The sequence below is a fragment of the Molossus molossus genome, unplaced genomic scaffold (genome assembly GCF_014108415.1).
Source record: "Molossus molossus isolate mMolMol1 unplaced genomic scaffold, mMolMol1.p scaffold_m16_p_13, whole genome shotgun sequence".
Classification (NCBI taxonomy): domain Eukaryota; kingdom Metazoa; phylum Chordata; class Mammalia; order Chiroptera; family Molossidae; genus Molossus; species Molossus molossus.
This window is the reverse complement of record NW_023425348.1, coordinates 81072824-81091794: the sequence shown is the minus strand read 5'-3', so window position 1 is coordinate 81091794 and position 18971 is coordinate 81072824.

Here is an 18971-nt window from a genome sequence, read left to right as displayed (position 1 = left end):
TACATTAGTTGGAAGCTCCAAAAATTGGTGACTAGGGGTGGAGATGACAGCTGGTTTTTTGCATGTTTTTATGACATTTGCTATAGGTTTCTAATCAACTGTTTCTTATGTATTTGGAAATGTCTTTCTATTTCTATTTCTATTTCAGTAGGAGTTTATATTAGGAATAAGAGTTGCATTAACTTCTTAATGCAATAATTATTGCTCTGTTTTGTTTCCCTGCAGGGTGCCAATCTGCTTCCTGGCCCAGGTACCTTGAAGGGAAACCTCTGTGCCAACCTTTGCCCTCTGCAGCTGGGGTGAAGCTCGCCTAAGACTCCCTACGCCTTTGACCACCTTCAGAGGGCAAGGCACACATGTGGAAATCAACCAGTAAAAGTTAGGCTGGAATTCAGGTGTCTTTGTGGGGGATGCTGCCTGGCCTGGCTGGTGTCTCTGCACAGCTGTCTCTTAGACTTCTGGGGAGAGGGTACTGATTGGCTGCTAATGGTACCTCCTCAGGATCTCAGGGGAGAGTTTCATGTGCCTGGGACTCTGACCCACATGGGAGGTGCTCACATATCTAAGGGATGCAGTGAGGCTGGTTCTGGGACTGCTGACGGAAGCTGGAAATACAACCCCATGTCCACTGGAACCAACTGCCACCGCCAAGGTCAAGAGTCATTGCTGGGGTTACACTGGCAGGAATGGAGGCAAGCAAGAAGGACCAAGACCTTCTCCCCTTCTCTGGCCTGTGCTCTCTTCTAGTCACCATCACAGGGCAACGAGCCGGCTGGCAAGTGGGAGATGAATTTTCAGATTGAGCCCAGTATCCCAGAGCAGAGCACAGAAGAGGGGGTGTGGAGATGTCTCAAAAGGGGAGACACACGGTTCAAACATTCACTGTTTCCAGCTCTGGGCTGACAGTCACAGTGTTTATTGTTGGTGATGACATTGATTACCCCTCAGGTAGAATCACAGTTTCCCTTGACTGTCCTGGAACCTAACTAAATTGTAAATTGTAAAATTAGCCCTCTTCAACAATCCTTTCATAAAATCATCAGGGAAAAGGAGGAGATGGTGAAAAAAGAAATTGTAATATATACAAATATAAAATACATGCACACATAATAAGCAAGAAGAAAATGTACATTGTTGCGACACTCCTTGCTTCCCAACTGTTCACTGGGCCATGGCTGAGTTTTACAATTTCTTTCTACTCTTCATGACAAGTTCCATTTTCCTTCAGCCAAAACCTTAGTTGGTTGAGGTGACCCAAATCTTCATTCCCCAGGAGTCTGGTTTTTCAGCGGTCCAGCCTTTTTTGATAGCTGTAGCTTTACATTGACTTTTATTATGGTACATGGAAGAATCAAGAGGTGCCCCCGGTCTTCTGGGTGTTAGACACAGTCCGTCCATTGTAGAGTAGCAGCCCAGTTTGATAACCAGGATCGATTCACCGACAGTAGAAGAACCTCCTCTTGTGATTGTTGGTTTGCAGCAGGAGGAACCCAGAGTCCCCAGTCTTATCAACTAAGCTGAGTGGGCCCATTGCTGTGTCCCACGGTGGACACATTGCTCCCTTAGGAACAAAGATTTATAAATTGGCAGATTTTGAAGTTGTGGGGACAAGATGCAAAAATTCTGTAAGTGGTTATTAGCTAATAGTGAGAGAAGGCACGTCCACACCATGTTTCCTGCCCTGTTATTGTGGATATGAGGGGAATAATGCATGGTTGCTGAATGAAAGCATATTCTACAGCCTGTCAGACAGAATTTCAATTTCAGGATGTTGTCTCTTAAGGAGCATTTAACTGAGTTGCCTCACTTTCCAGTGAGGCCACCTGCTTCTGGATGATATAGTACTTGGTAAGACTCGTGATTTCCGTGGGCCCAAGTTCCTCTTTGGTTATGAAATTAGTAGTATCTTGGTCAGAAGCAACACTGTGTGGAAAATCATAATTACAAGGTTATATTAGCCCAGACAGAATTATTGTAGAAAATGATTTAACCAAAAACAGTAAGAGGCAGGGGAGAGAAAGTGTGTGTGTGTGTGTGTGTGTGTGTGTGTGTGTGTGTTTGGGGATGAGGGAGCTTGGTGTTCATAGTAAGTCAAAGATGATGTCTAAAATGAAGATAACAAGAACAAGTAAGACATGCAGGTTATTTGGAAATATGGAGCTAAAACAGCATATGTTATATAAATAGGAAAACAAATCTTACTCTTAGAGTCTGGAGAGCTGATCATCATTTCCAAGATTCCTGCTGCCTAAGAAGCATAATGGTTTCTGTGCAAATCAGAAAAATGTAGCTCTTCCTTGTAGCACTTTACTGCCCTCTGCTGGAGAACTGAAGTACTACCACTACAAACATGGAGTGACCTGTGAAGGTGTCCTCTGGGTTATGCAGTGCACTGGGTTATGAGGCCACCGCCCAGCTGTCAGGCAGTCACCAACCTGGACACTCTGATGGGACCCTGTGTCTTTGGACTGTTTTGGTGAGGTCATTGTGTCAGGGTGGCCAGAGCAGTGTGGCCTGTCCTCTTTCTGAGTGCCGTCATCACAGGTCAGGGAAGAACACCTTGTCTGTATTTGTCCACCAGGTGCTTGGGTCAGACTGCAGGTGGCTTTCAGGGGCTCCATCTATGACATGTATAGAAGAAATTTCTAAAAATCTATACTGTGCATTTGACTCTTCCTTATTCTAATGCTCCTGCAATTCTCATTTCCAGCCCCACACCCAATTTTACATGTTCTTGGAAGATCCGGGCAGGGTTGGGGGTGCGATATGGGGAAGTCAGATCCCCGCAAGTATGTTTACTTAGGCCCTCACTTTCCCCCTCCCACCCTCGGCCTCCGCCTCTCTGCTCTGGTTTCAGAAGCCCTCCTGTCTCCTGGGCGAGAAGCTGCCCCACCACACAGGACGGGACATTCACTGAGCTAAACCCCGCATTGCCAAGGTTTTCTGTGCTGCCCCTCCCAGCGGGGTCTGCAGGCAAGGACATAAACCACAGCAGTGATGGAGAGAGTAGGACAATGGTTACTTGGGTCATTGAGTTTTCCTGTTCACTAGAATCCTGACATGTGGATGGCCAATTACCACACCTCTGCTGAGAACAGGTCTCACAGGGCCCAGGACCCCCCAGCTGCTCCCACAGTGCCTCAGGCTGAGAGAGGAGTGGTGACGTTGGGCAGGTCCGTCACTGGAGCAGGGAAGTGACATCCTTGGACAGGGCTTAGAGAGTATTGTGGAATCAGAGTCTCAGAAAGGGCAGCAACTTTATGAGATAGACTACCCTTCCCATCTAGTGCCTCAATCCCTCTACCTTTTTTTTTTTTTAACCAGGAGGTTATCAGCTTATGCTTACATGCCCCCCAAGGACAGGGAGCTCACTATCTGGTAAAGTAGACCCTGCTGTTTCTGGAAGGATCTGACTCAGAAAGTACTTCCTTCTCCCATCCTTCTCTTGCCTCATTCCATATTCCACATCGCAGTCTTGGTTCTGGCCCACAGGCCCCCCTCCCCATGATGCCTCCACATGTTTGCAGCCCCCCTGCCCCAAGTGTTCTGCTTTCCAGGGAAGGTTGGTTAATTCAGACTCTTTCCACTACAAATGACAAAGCTCAGCTCTTACTAGCTTAGGCAAGACAAGAGGAACTTGCAGGCACCCTGCGACAGTCCTGGTTCTGCTGGGCCCAGGTCATCAGGGTGCTGCTCTGGCTCTGGGAGTCCCTTGTCCCTGGCTGTGCTGCTGTCCCTCTCAGGCAGGGGCAATGATGGTCCCGCCACGGCCAAGCCTCTGTCCTACTCAGAGTCTCTCTCTCCTGAGGGCCCCGAGCACAGGTCAGGATTAACTACAGTTCAGACGGATCGAAATCGGAGGTGGCTCAAGGGGGGTGTCTGTGCCCAGGTCAGAGGTGAAAGGTCAGGGATCTAGTTTACCTGAAGGATGGGCCAACCTTTTCCTGATTTCCAGCTTGATGCCCGAGGTCCGAGGCGGTGAGCTGGTGTGTCTACGAAGCTGCAGATGAGCCTGTTGTCTTCCTGGAGAGTCCATTTTCTTCAGCGGAAGTAATTTAAAGCACTATTTTTAGATTTAAACAAAAACAGAAACATCATGGAGCAGAATGCAGAATCTGTATGTAATTTTGAGACAAAAACCCAAGACTTCAAAGAAATTTCACACTTGTGTCAACTGCTTTGGGCTGGTTGCGGGCCTGCTGGTAAACGCATGCGTTCTTGCATTAGCAGGGGTTTCAGGCAGTAGATGGGAAAGTGCTGGAGAGAGGACCTGCCTCCAGAGCAGACCTCTGGCCCACTCTCCGCAGCCCCGGGCTTAGCGCCAGGCGCCCTCAGAGGCACTGCCCACCGGAGTGGAGGCCCTCGGCAGAGGCTGGCACAGCCCTGAGGGACAGGAAGGCAGCACCAGAGGCTGCTGCCTCATCCTGGCAATTTTTTTTTTAATCCTCACCCAAGGATACTTTTCCATTTATCCTCAGATAGAGTGGGGGGTGGGGGAGAGAAGCACTGATATGCGAGAGACACATCAATTGGTTGCCTCCCACATGACCTCAACCAGGGTCAGGGACCGAACCGCAATCAAGGTATGTGCCCTTAACCGGAATCGAACCCACGACTCTTTGGGCCGGAGGGAGGGAGGGACGCTCTAACCATTGAGTAAACTGGCCAGGGCCTGGCAGTTCTCATAGTGGCCACTAGAAGATGAGACAGAGCCACGCCAGGCTGCAGGGACAGGCCACCGTAGAGGTGACCCGGGACCGGGAAGCCCAGTTCTCTCCAAGGGCTCTGATGTCACCAGGCTGGGGGAGGGGCCACGGGCCCAGTGCAGCTGTGGAGGCCAAGGCTGTGTGCTCTGACCTGAACTAACCCAAAGGCTGTCACATGTTCAGGGTGCACCCCCGCCTGTCCCTTTGGCCAAATACATCGTCCCCTTTAATCTGGGCCCGAGGTTTCTGGTTTGGCCGGGGGACCCCTCGCTCGCAGAGCTCCCCTCCTTTTTCTTTCTTTCCCTGACTGTATTTACCCTGCAGCTCACTGGGCTGAGGCTAAGGCGGGAGCTGGGGAGGAGCCGGGAGAGTCTGCAGCATCTAACCCTCAGTTTCTTCACCTGTAAGATGGAGAGGCTCTCCCCCACCCTGCAAGGTCTTCACCTCCACAGCGTCGCTGTGCTCCCAGGCAACCCCAGGCAGCGGGAGGGCACGTGTCCTCACCCCCAATTTGCAGGTGAAGAAACTGATGACTTGTCCGCAGTCACTCAGCAGAGCCCGGACATAGACCCAGCTCTGCCCTGGTTCTCTCCCCTCCCCACACTCCCACGCCACCCTCCTCCACCCTCCCTTCAGCGGGCCGCTGGGCTCTCTCACCTGCTCTGCTTGAAAGGGGCCCCTCTGGTACTTTGTGACCCAGAAGATCCAGGTCTTCTGGGAACCCGTTACCAACACCTTGACCTGGCACTTTGCTGGGCACAGTGGCCCCTGGGCTTGAGCCCTCTCAGTCCATGCTGGCTTGAGGGCAAGGCCCAGGAAAGAAGTCTAGGCTATGGAGTCACACAGGCTGGGGCGCCTTCCCACCAAGCCTCATTCCTCAGCTTGGCGTGCAAGTCTCCTTACAGATTGTGGTAGAAATAAAAGGGCAGCTGTATTTGAAAGTGCACAGTGACGACAGCCGTCATGGTCACCCTCACTGTGTCCTTACTTGTGCCAGGCTCTGAGCTAAACCCCTTTCCTACACGATCTCATTTCATCCTCACACAAGCTCTGGAAGGTCGACATTATCGTTGTTGACTTTTTATTGAACTATAACTCAGGTAAAGCACACAAGCGTTCCCTGAGCAGCTCAGTGGCTTTTACAGCTGTGTAACCACCGCTGTTCTAGATTATTTCCAGAACCCTTCACTCAGACCTCACCAAAGAGAACACTATAAGGGTGGGGCTATTTACACCCATTTTACAGACGAGTAAACTGAGGCTGGGGAGGGCTGTGCATAGCTGCTACGGGGTAGGACCAAGATTAGTCTGTCTCTTACCAAAGCACATGGTGATACATACAGGCTCTGAAACAGTTACTTCTTCTTCCCCTCCTCACCCCTCTTCTCACTTTCCTCTTCCTCCTCCTCCTCCATCACTCCCCACCCCAGCCTCTTCTTGAGGGCTACCTGTTGTTCCATAAATTTACCACCAGATGGAGTCAAAGGACCTGGGATCTAAGGGCCTGGAGGTGTTGGGCACCTGGAGGAGGTGGTCAGGGCTTTAGGGCAGAAGCAGGGGGAAGTCGCTGGTGTTCAGCCTGTGCCCTGCCCGGCTGACCTGGCGGAGGTGACCCCATCCCAGGCCCTAGTCCATTGACACCCAAGACAGACAAGAGGATAGACATGCAGGTTGGGGCTCAGACTGAGATAAACCCTGGGCTAGAAGCAAAGAAACCTGGATTCTAGTGTCACCCCTGTCACACACTCTCCGAGTCATCAACCTCCCAACCTCCGTTGGGTCTTCTCCACCCACAAGGGAAACTCAGTCCTACCTCAGTCCCTTTGTTTTTGCTCAGAGCCTGGCACAAGTAAGGACACAGTGAGGGTGACCATGACGGCTCATGCTCTCGCCCATTCCGTCAGCCAGCGTAAGAAGCCCAGCTTAACCGCCCCCGCCCCCAGGAAGGCTTCTCTGGCTGTGTAGTCACTGAATTGATGATCTTGGCTGTCAGGTGGTTCAGTAGGAGAGAGACTCCCACCCAGGCTCTTGGTCTGGACTTCTAGCCCTCTTCCTGGGAGTGACTGGATACAGAGGGCAGTGAGCACGCCTGGGCCCCGGCTAGGGCGCTTCACCGTGTGCCAGCCCTGGGGGACTGTTGAGAGGCTGGGCTTGTGTCCTCCCTCCATTTGCAGCCCCTGGAACATCAGCCTCACAGAAAGCAGGTCAGGAAGAGCCGTCAGAGCTCATTCATCATACAACGGCCCAGGTCACCCAGCACCTTGACAACAGGCCTTGGCGCCACTGGGCTTTGGACCCCCAGCTCAGGGATCCCCAGAAGGCTCTACAGGAGGCTGTCCAGGTCTAGGGACCTGGCCACACCCCCTCCCTGGCTGGAAGTCCCTTGCCAGTCCCCTCCTCTGATGGAGCAGCTACACCAGGGACTCTTCCCAGCCAGCAGGTGTGTGTGGGCTAGTGGGGAGGGGCCTGGAGAAGCTGCCTCCAGGCCAAGTCTTGTGGGACCCCCACCCCAAGCCCTAGCAAACTGTACCTTTGTTGGAAGACGCTAGAGCTGTTAAGTGCCCAGCATTTCGAGTCAGACACTCGGGTCTGAATTCCTTCTCTACCATTCATCATCTGCTTGACCTTGGCCAAATCCTTAAACTTCAGGAGTTTCTTAGCCTGAGAAATGGGAAGAGAAACAGTTCTTACTGTTTCTTTGAACAGTTGTTGTGCTCAGTGAGAGAAGACACAAAAGTCACAGTGCAGGCCAGGCCGCAGAAGTGTCATGAACTCTCTCAGGGACAGGGCTGGCCCACATAAAGAGGGACAGTGTGCTGGGGACTGGGTGTCCATTGGCTGATGGGTGTGCAAATGACCTGTGATGTCACCACACCTGGGTGGATGGAGAAGAAGACTGCTGCTTAGGGCCGTCTCACCAGCCAATCAGCAGCAGCAGGCGTTGAGCAGCGGTGGGTGGGTGTGGCCTGTCCAGGAAAGCGCGCGGGGGGGGGGGGGGGGGGAGGCAAACAGGGAGGACAGCGAAGTTCTGAGCTGCCAGTCGGTAGACCTGGGTTAAGCCTGACATGGAAGATAAAAAGCTTTTGGAGCAGGTTGTGAAAAGCTAACATAAGTTTCTTCATCTGTGACAGGGGGCTGGCCCTTCCACCTATTTTCCTCATGGGGTGGGAGTGAGGATCAGTAAGCTGATGGAAGGACAGGGTTCTGGAAGGTTCTGAAAATGTGACGCACAGAATGGTCTCAGTCCTCTCAGTCCAATCTGTATAGCTGAGGGCTGGCTCTTTTTTTTTTTTTTCCTTTATTGATTTTAGAGAGAAAGGAAGGGAGAGGGAGAGATAGAAACATTGATGAGAGAGAACATTGATTGGCTGCCTCCTACATGCCCCCCACTGGGGATTTGGCCCACAACCTGGGCATGAGCCCTTACTGGGAATCTAACCGGCGACCTCTTAAAGCATGGGTTGACACTCAACCACTGACCCATGCTGGCCAGGCAGAGCCCGTAGTCTTAACCCAAGATCATGCCTTCCTCAAGGGCTCTTGTGGTCATACCCTCTGTTCCATTGTTTCATCTTAGCCTCCCCTTACCCTCCTCACCTGGCATCCTGCGACAGCCCAGCTGGCTGGACATCCTGCCTGCCAATGTCCATGTCTAGCCCACCCCCGACGCACTATCAACCATTTCCCAAAAGACAAATCTGTTCATCTTCCTTCAATGCTTGGAACCTTGTGGTGTCTCTGCAGTGCTTCAGAATAAAGCCCAAACTCTCTACTTAGTGCAACACTTCCCAAGGTCCCATCCTTGGGGACCCGTCTAGACTCTCTTCCGCCACTACCCTGCCCCTACACTTTGTGCTGTGGACACAGGAATCAATATGGGATGCGACATTTTTCTGGCTTCACACGAGTTATTTTCTCTTCCCTATCCCTTCCTTACCTGAGAAAATTCATCCCAGGTGGTCACCTCCTCCAGGAATTCTCCATTTCGTTCTTCTAGGCTGATCCAAGTGCTTCTCCTCCACCACCTCACAAGTCTGTGGCAGGATTCCGGAGCCTGACCACCTGGGTGGGAATCCATCTCTGCCTCTCTATCCCCGGGTGACCTCGGGCAAGTCACCTGACCTGGTTTCCCCACCTGCAAAACGAGACTAAAAACAGTAGCTGGCTCATTTACAGCACCATGTGCCAAGGTCCTCATGCCATTCCTGGCATGTCGTAAGCACCCAATTAGTGCAAGCCACTTTGCTTACATTCCTTGTAATTACTGGTTTTCAGTCTTCCCCATGGACCCTACGCTTTTCAAAGGCTGGTCTTCGTTCATCTGTATTCTTCCTCCCTGGTGTCTGGTGCAGAACCAGGCACACAGCAGCTGCTCAACAACATCCAAATGTGTGAATGGACGTCAAATCCAGCATTGGCAGGGAGGGTCCTTCTGCGGCATGAATGAACGCCCGGCACTGTGTGTTGAGTTTTCCTTGCATGCCAATCTTCTCCCTGAACCAAATGGTAAGTTCCCAGTGAGGAGGGGAGCAAGGCTATTCCTTCCTTTGGGCGTGGTGCCAGGCACTGTGCCTGGCACACAGGCCTGGGTGGAAACCTGGAAGGTGAACCCGGGTGCTGTCCGTGGTGCTGAAGAGAACTGAGCAGTGACTCATTCCTCCGCCTGAGATGGATGTTGGGAAGTGGAGGGATTTGCTTTGGGGCAGCCAGGAGTGGATTCTTCATTCCCAGATCTCAGCCAGCACATTGTGTTCTGACATTTCCCTGGCACCTCTGCCAGTGACGTGGTGTTGCCCGCACAGCTCTTTCCCCTGCCTTCCAAATTCTTAGAGAACTGCCGTATGCCCACGATCCCCTCCTACCACGGCAGGCACTTCAGACTTGGACGCATCACCCAGCGACCTGGATTAGAGATCGGAGCTCAGCTGTCCTTTCATAAAGAAGCCTTTGAATTTCCAAACTGGAAGAGACACTAGTCTAACCCCTTCAGTTTACATGTAGGGAAACTGAGGCGAAGCCAGGTGAAGGGATTTGTTTAAGGCCTCATGGCCAAGAAGGGAGAGGACTCTGGATAGAGGGGGCTCTTCAGATTCATGAACTATTGCTATGTTATCACACCAGAATGCTGTAGTCAGAGGTATGGGGTCACCCACAGGATGGAGGTCGATGTATTTTATATTTAGCGGCAGGAAATGTCCTTGATTTAAACCTTAGAACCAAATTCCTTTACCCTACCTTTATCACATTTACCTCTCAGCCATCCTGCAAGGTTGGCATTGACATCCCCATTTTCCAGTTGAGGAAACTGAGGCTCAGAGGGGCGAGGGGGTCAGTGCCAGGCCACACAGCTGCCTCCTTGCCAAGCCTGGCATGAAGATCGTGTGGGGTGAGCAGGCAGGAGTTCCTGAAGTGAGTCTGGCAGAAGATGCACTTGGAAATGACAGCATCCTCTTTCCCCTCCTGAAACAAACAGTCCTCACATTTCAAAGTGGAAAGAAGCATATCTGTTCACACCTCCCCACGCCTCTGTGATTCCACAGCACAATCTCCTCAGAAGATAATGGGGAAGACAGGACAGACCCGAAGATCAAAGCCAGCGGAGCAGCTGCCTCAGCGGCGACAGGGGAAGAGAAGCTGAACAGGAGGATTTAGGGACATCTGAGGATGACTGGAAGTGTGTGGCCAGGCAGGGCCAGAGTAACGAAAGCCCACTGGACTCGATCCAGGGCACCCGGACTGAAACCCCAGCCCCACTGCTTACAGCTCTGGGATCTGAGATCCAGTCACGTATGATCTTGGAACCTCAGTTTCCAGGTTTGAAGAATGGGAATAACTCCTTCCTGAAAGTGTCAGGAGAGTGGGTAAGATGATCACACAACACATCCAGCACAGCGCCTGGCACATGGTGGGTGCTCAGTAAGTGCCGATTCCATTGCCAGTTCTTGTCCTCCTATCCTTGCCTGTACTTATTCATCACACATTTATTCAGCATTTACTATGTGCCAGGTGCTATTCCAAGTCCTGGTGATCTGGCAGTTAACATGGTAGGTGGCCTCTCCCATGGAGTTACATTTTCCTGGAGAAGTTAGAAAAAAACGGAACCCCAAATAACAAAATGTTAGCTATCAGTAAGTGCTTCTATAAAGAATATTCAACTTTATTGCAATAGGGAATAGAGGGTGGCAACCTCAGGGGAGTCGAGTGGGCCCTTCTGAGGAGATGACATGAGTGGAGGTCTGAAGGGAAGAGCATTCTAGGCAGAGGGAACAGTAAGTGCAAAGGTCCTGAGGTAGGCACAAGCTTGGTACCCTGGAAAGAAAGCCAGTGTGGCTGCAATATAGCAATAAGAGGGGAGGGGGTCACAGAAAAGGAGGTGGGAGAGGTGGAGAGGACCTCAGTCAGTAAGGCCTTGTGGGCCCCTTGGAGACGCTTATTTATATTACCCTCTCCCAGTCTTGATGGACCCTCAGCTCTTGGCAATTTTTTTATTTTTCAGAGTATCTTGTTAGGCTGTTACGTCAGTTCACTAGGCAGGACCTTTAACCTCAGCAATCAACCCCCACCCTGGGTTCTGACCTCTATTTTTATTTTTTTTTTAATATTTTATCTTTATTGATTTCAGAGAGAGAAGAAGGGAGAGAGAGATAGAAACATCTATGTGAGAGAACATTGATTGGCTGCCTCCTGCATTTCCCCCCACTGGGGACTAGGCCCACAACCTGGACTTGTGCCCTGACCTGCCGGGCTGGGTTCTGACCTTTAAACTGTCAGAACAGAAAGATTCCTTGGAGATACTCTACGAGTCCAAAGCTCTCATTTTGTTCAAATGTATCAACTGAGGCCCAGAGGCAGAAAGTGACTTGTCCAAGGTCATACCATGAGTTAGATATCTACCAATTAGGGTTATATACCTCTGCAAGTGACAGAAAACGCCCAAATCAGTGGCTTAAACAAGCTGCAGCCATCAGGTCTGCATTCCAAAGCAGAAAAGTAGGAGGATTGAAAAAGGACATGCTCTTCCCAGAAAGGACATGTTGCAGTCATATTGCATTGGCCAGAACTTAATCTCATGGCCACACCTGACTGCAAAGGAGGCTGGGAAATGTAGTCTTTACTCAAGACAGCTACTTGCACAGCCCAAATTTAGGGATGCCATTCATCAGGATCTAAGAGAGAGAATGAGGGACAGCTGGCTATTTCTGCCACAGGGACAAAGTTGAGACCGAAACCCACAGATCCTGACTCCTTAGTGCTCTCTGCACTGCCCTTCCTCCCGCCTGTCCCCCATCGTGATGAGCAAATAGCAAACAAGTGTAGGGGAACCCCTGGGAAGAGTGGCCTGGAGGGTGCAGAGAGAGGAAGGGGTGCATGAAAGAAGGTGGGGCTTTGCATCAGCTGCTGGGCCCTCCCCCGTGGCTTTCATTAGCTGGCAGTTGGTCCTGGGGCCCAGGGCAGGGAGACATTGCTGTCACCTCCTTGTGGGGAGGCAGCTGGTGACACAGCTCCCAACAGCTCCCCCTTGTTTCCAGTGGACAGAGTGGCAGGTTGGTGGGATCCCACTGTGGCAGCGGGCGAAGGGAGGAGAGAGGTTGTTAGGCCGCTGGCAAGGCCAGCCTGCCCCGCCCCCACCGTTCTCAGCCTCCTGCGGCGCCTGTGTTGGTGGCCGGACAGAGCACGGGCAGGGCCCACCTGCGGCCTCGCTGGGCGCTCTCCCCTCTTGTCTGACAGGAACACCAAGTGCCTCCTGCTCATTTTCCTCCCTTTCCTCCCTTTCCTCTACCCCTCCCTCCCTGCAGTCCTTCCCGCCTCTTTCTCGCCCCTCTCCTTTTCATTTTTCTCCTTTCTCCTTTCCCAGTGTTGCTCTTTCCCCTCCTCTCCTCTCCTTCTTCCTCTCCATTCCTCTTTCCCTCTCTTCTTCCCACGTTTTCTTTCCTCCTGTCTTTTTACTCTCCTGCCCTCTTGGGCTCCCCCACCCCTTCGCTGCCCGCCCCACTCTTGGGGCCTCCTTGCAGCTGGGAGCAGGGCTGGGTCAGAGCACCTGCAGGAGAAGCCTGGGTGGAAGGTCACATCGCTCCAGACCTTCCCACAAGCCTCCTGCTCCCTGTCCAGCACCAGAGGTCAGGAGAGGCTGTGGCTACCTGCTGACCTGTGCCTTCAGCCCTTCTCCAGACGGGGACAAGAGACTCATGCTCACTGAACTCCTACTACATGCTAACCACTAGGACGTCACTTAAATTTAATCCACTGCACAGTCTGTGAGGCTGGTTATTATTCCCATTTTATAGATAAGAAAACGGAGGCTCACAGAGGTGGAATATAGTTTGAAGTGACACAGTAAACTGCTCAGGGCCAGAATAAGGTGACGCAGAGCCTCACTGTGGAGCCTCTGCCAGTCCCCGCCCTGGACCGACTCTAGTCCCTGTGCTTGGTTGCAGCCCAGCTCCTCAGCCTTCGCAGAGACTGAGGGAGGAGGGGAGGACCACAGCAAGGGGGCCTAGATATTTGTGTCCAACTTCTTGATTCCTCGGGGCTGCTCAGCCTCAAACTTTAAATAGCCTTCCCTCACCCCCTCCCGCAACAACCACCTGTCATACATATAGATACACACCCACACACATGAAACATCCAGGACATATGTCACCTCCCACTCAGGCTGCCTGTGTGGGTAGGAGAGAGTACCCATAAAGACAGTGATGGTGGTGGTGATGGTGGTGGTGATGGTGATAATGGTGGTGGTGGTGGTGGTGATGGTGAGATGATAGTGGTTGAGGTGGTGGTGGTGGTTCTGTTGGGGATGGTGATGATGGTGATGATGACAGGGATAGGGATGGTGATGATGGCGGTGGTGATGGTGGTGATGATGGTGATGATGGTGGTGGTGATGGTGGTGATGATGGTGATGATGGTGGTGGTGATGGGGATGGTGATGATGGTGATGATGGTGGTGGTGATGATGGTGATGATGGTGATGGTGATGGTGGTGATGATGGTGATGATGGTGGTGGTGATGGTGGTGGTGATGGGGATGGTGATGATGGTGATGATGACAGGGATAGGGATGGTGATGATGGTGGTGATGATGGTGGTGATGGTGGTGATGATGGTGGTGGTGATGGTGGGATAATAGTGGTGGAGGTGGTGGTGATGGTTCTGTTGGGGATGGTGATGATGGTGGTGGTGATGGTGGGATAATAGTGGTGGAGGTGGTGATGATGACAGGGATAGGGATGGTGATGATGGTGGTGATGATGGTGGTGATGGTGGTGATGATGGTGGTGGTGATGGTGGGATAATAGTGGTGAAGGTGGTGGTGATGGTTCTGTTGGGGATGGTGATGATGGTGGTGGTGATGGGGATGGTGATGATGGTGGTGGTGATGGTGGGATAATAGTGGTGAAGGTGGTGGTGATGGTTCTGTTGGGGATGGTGATGATGGTGGTGGTGATGGGGATGGGGATGGGGATGATGGCGGTGGTGGTGGCAGTGATAATGGTGGTTGTTCTTGTGGTGATGGTGGTAGCGATAAACAACACATTGCTTAGTCATACATAAATATATAATACACATATTGTGCATCCATACTATAAAGAAAAGCAAGGATGTGATTAACATTGGGTAATGAGAATCTGTTGCTGACAGACAATATTTTCAAAAACCACAAACTGTGCTCAGAATAAGACATAGACCAGGCCAGTCTGCGCCCCCAGATGACATGGCTTTCTTCTCTGTACCTCCTTTCTGATCGAGTACATCTCTCTCAACAACAACTGCGGCCCTGCTTTCGCCTTGGCCCCTCGGTCAAACGGTCACGTGCCCAGTCTCTGGGCAGCGTCCACGCCAGAACCGGGCTCGCTCCCCTTCTCCTTGGAACCTGCAGCGCTGGCCGGACCACGGAGGAGCTTTCTCCCGTCCCCTCCCCGAGGCGGCCCCTGGCAGCTACTAGATAAGAAACCTAACAAGCTCCTACTACACATGTGTTGCTGGTCTCCTGTGGGCTGGCTTCCACAGCTCAGCGCTCAGCCGGGGGGACATGGGCGGGGGGGGGGGGGTGCGCGCAGGGTGCTCAGGGTGCTCAGCAGTCTTAGGGGGCGCTGGCAATGTGGTGTTTAGGTTGACGGTGAGCACTTCATTCATTTGTTTGTTACAAATAAATTATTTTTAATGTGGATATGTTATATACTTTATTTTATATGTATATAATATATTAGGAATACATATAGAAGGATACATTAGAAAGTTACTATAAGAGAGAAAAAGGCTACAGAAGCCAAATCTCTGCTGAACGCCCAAGGAATGACCGGACAGCTGGTGGCACCAACTGGCCAGAGACCAGCAGCCTGGACCCCAGGTTGAGAGCAGCCATTGCTGGTTCTCAGGACAAGACCCCTGGAGGGAGGGGTCTGAGCAAGGAAACCATCCTCTCCTCCGTCCAGGGCCCTCCCCACCTACCCGGAATCCCTGACCCAGGCCTTGGCTCTCCCTCCCTTGGGGAGAAGAGATGGCCTTTAAGTGTTTGTTTAGAAATGTCATGTCCTTAAATGGCTGGGTTTTTAAAATATGTACGTGCCTGCAGCTAACTTCATCCTTCCAAGAGCCATGAGCAGCCAGAGAGCAGGCTGGAGAGGAGGTGGGGGAGGGACCCCCGCTGCCCCTACTTCAGGAAGGAAAAGACCAGGCACAGACGGGGGCATGGAACATGTGGGGGACGTGTGAGCAGCAGGGATTTGCCCAGCATGTCAGTGACAATGTGAGGATTCCAACCTGTAGGTCTGCTTTTATCCGCATTAAATCTTTTTCTGCCCCCGGGCCTCAGCGCCTGCTATTCCTTCTGCCTGGACCACCCCGCCCCTTTGTTGGCTCCTCTAATGACAAGCACCTTCTCTGAAGCCCGCCTTCTGATCAAGGTTTCCCTGCCCAGGGCCTAAAGGAGGGACCCATCTCTCCAAGTGCTGCACTGGCCCTCTGAGGGGATGAACTAGGTAGGGTGGATTGGTGTGGGTTTCCTTTCGACAGACATCCACTATGTCTTTAAGCAGTGATTTCTGGTTTTTGTTTACTTTTGCAGCTACATCAGAAAATCAAATGGTACTTTCTGAATCGTATTTACCTAGGCTGCTTGGAGCAGGCCTTCGTTAGCATGTGAATTATCCCCCTTCCACCGGTTCCATCGCAGCTATTGTGAGCCCTTGAGAACAACGTCTGAAGTGTCTCCAAGTCAGAAAATGTATTATTTAAGCAAAATAATAAGCCTTGGCATTGGCATTCTGGTTATTTGACTCCAGTGAAACTTAGTATTATTTTAATAGACATAAGCTTTGACTTCTGAAATTTTAGCCTTTTGGGCTAGACATATGGAATGGAGTCCTGTTCAAATAAAACCGAAATAGAACAATTTCAGCGTGGTCAATGAGAAACTCTAAATTTGGGGGTAGGAGGTTAATTCTGTTTTCATTTTCTTGGTTTTTCATTGCCAAGAAAAGCAGTACAAGATTTCCTGCTTTTAAATTTCCCAGATGATTTATAGATTTAGCACAACGTTAGTTATGGGAAAACATCAGAAGGAAATCATCTTTCCGCATTAACAGAAGGAATTGCGAAATACTTTATTCAATTAATGGTCTTCCCGTGTCCCTGGTCGGGTTCCTCCCTCTTGGAATTGTTTAAGGGATCCCCTGCCCCTCGGACAGAGCCTGGCTCCTGTCCTCCTTGGCCAGCTGTTTCCCAGAGCCCTCCGTGCTTCAGTCCGACTGACCTTCTCCAGTTTCCCAAACAAAACCTGCCCTGTGCTCTCTCCTGGTCCTCTGCACACACTGTTCCTTCTGCCAGGCTTGCCCCCCTCCCTGTCCCCTACCCTTGCACAGCTTAGCCGTCCCTTCCTCCAGGCAGCCTTCCTGATACTCCTGAGTGATGCGGCTCTGACCGCTTCCAGGTGTTCTCTGTCACTCTGCTCACCTGCTATGGTACCTTGATGACTCTTGGGTTTCTCGTCTGTCTCCTTTACCAGGCCAAAGCTCTGTGGCAGCGGGCCCCTCGTTTGTTCACTCACTGCTGGCCCCCTAGGGTCTACCGTGATGTTGACACACAGTAGGTACTCAGTTAGTGCCTGGTGAGTGAATGAATACATGGCCAGACTTTGACTGATGTCCACAAATGCTGGTATCACATCACTTATAGTTTATCATGAATAGTTTTTATATGGCTTCCTCTTAGTCATTGATTTGGTCATTCACTCCATCCATCCACTCAGTTATCCATCCGTCCATCCATTTCGTTCCAGCCAGCCAGCCATTCATTTATTTCTATGGTTAGGCAGAAGTGAGTTTGAAGTTGAAAGTCTTAGGGAAAGAAGACAGTCAGGATTTTTGGTGTTAATATCAGACTCAGTGAATTGAATCATATAGTGAGCACACCTAGTCAGGGATGTTAATATCAGACTCGGAACCATATAGTGGGCACACCTAGTCAGGGATGTTAATATCAGACTCAGTGAATCGGAATCATATAGTGGGCACACCTAGTCAGGGATGTTAATATCAGACTCAGTGACTCGGAACCATATAGTGGGCACACCTAGTCAGGGATGTTAATATCAGACTCAGTGACTCGGAACCATATAGTGGGCACACCTAGTCAGGGAGTGAAAAGGTAACAGAGCGATGAGTCATTCAGCAGAAGCCTAAGCAATTCAACCCCACACACATATGGTGAGCCCATAAATGGTGACTCTCCCCTCCCAGCACCCCCCCCACTTCCTTACTTTATCAAGACTTCCCTTTGGTCCAGGCCCTGTCTAACTATTAAATCAAACCCAGCTTTCAACCCTGAAGATGCTCTGAATGTGCAGGGGATCCTAGTTTCGGAGCCAAGAATGATACAGAAGGTACAAAGTGAACTGAGCTGTAAGAGAGACCCAGATAATGTTTCCTGAGCACCTGGGAGGAGGAGAAGTAGGGAAGACTGCATGGAGGAGGGGGTATTTGAACTGGATACTGATGGATGGGTAGGATTTAAATATGTGAGAATAAGAGAGAACATTCTAGAAAGAAGCAACCAAATGAGCAAAGGCACAGAGGTGGGATACAGCCAGGCAGGTCCAAGGAATCGGGCAGCCTGGGGGAAGGCAGAGGAAAGAAGAGGAGAAGAAGTGGGTGGGGAGAAGGTTAGGGACGGGCTGAGCCAGACCACAGCCCTAGCCCTGAATATCAGCTGGCGAATGGCAGATGGAGTAATGCATTCAGCTGACCAGTATTTTTTAGCACTTACATTGCCTGACGGCTGGAGTAGCACCTGGCCTGGAGCACCAGCCTCCAGCCTTGTCTGCCCCACCTCCTATAAAGGAGCGTAGCATGGTGTCCCTCCCCACCTGTAGCCCTTTCTGGCTCCCTACTGTCCTGAGCACAAATTTCAAGCTCCTGGAGGATGATCATCCCCTCACCCCTAGGCCTACACGGAGTTACCTTCACTTCCTAGGATAGTCCCCACGTTTTCCTCTGTGCAGGCCCCTCTGCAGGCTGTGCATTCCTGCGGGACCCTTCCCAGGCTGAGTTAAGGGTCCTCCTATATGACCAACATGTTGCCTGTCCATGTGTCTGGCTTCCCCATGTCGGGGAGCCCCGGGAAGAGAGGCTGTTTTTGGTGCTCACCATGCCCTCGCCATGCTCCCCCGCCCGCCCAGCTCAGGTGGGCCACGTGTGAGCAGGCCCTGGATGGCTGGGTATGGAAGGGCAGAGGGAAAAAGGCCTTGGATAGTGTCCAGGGGGTGCCTCTGCTCCCTGCCCCCAGGTCCCTGCATTCCCGAGGCCAGAGGGGCCATGTCGTGAGGGGCAGCAGCTGCCGCCACAGCCCGAAGGTGTGAGTTGGGACCCTTGCACTTGGGAAGGGGCCCTGGGAGGTCTGGCGGCTCTGAGGCTGCCTGTAGGTGGGAGGAAGGGCCCGGCAGGTGTGGAGGATGAGGCAAGGACACCTCCTTAGGGACAGGCAGCTATAACCTGCCCCCAGGTTGGGCGGGAAGGAGCCACCCCCTCCTTGTCTGGCCAGGGTGCACCATGACTTTGGATTCTGCAATCGTTTTGCCCTTTCTCCATTTTTCTTAGTTTTCCCGGCTAACCCCACCTGGAGATGATTTTGCTTCCTCCAGGTTCGGCTGCCCGAGCAACCTTATAGCTTTAATTGGCCCATTTGCACGCTGGAAAGATCTGCCCCTTGTCCTGCTGCCCGTCCCCACCCACGGGGCTGAGAGGAAAAGCCAGCCGTGGGGCTGATTGT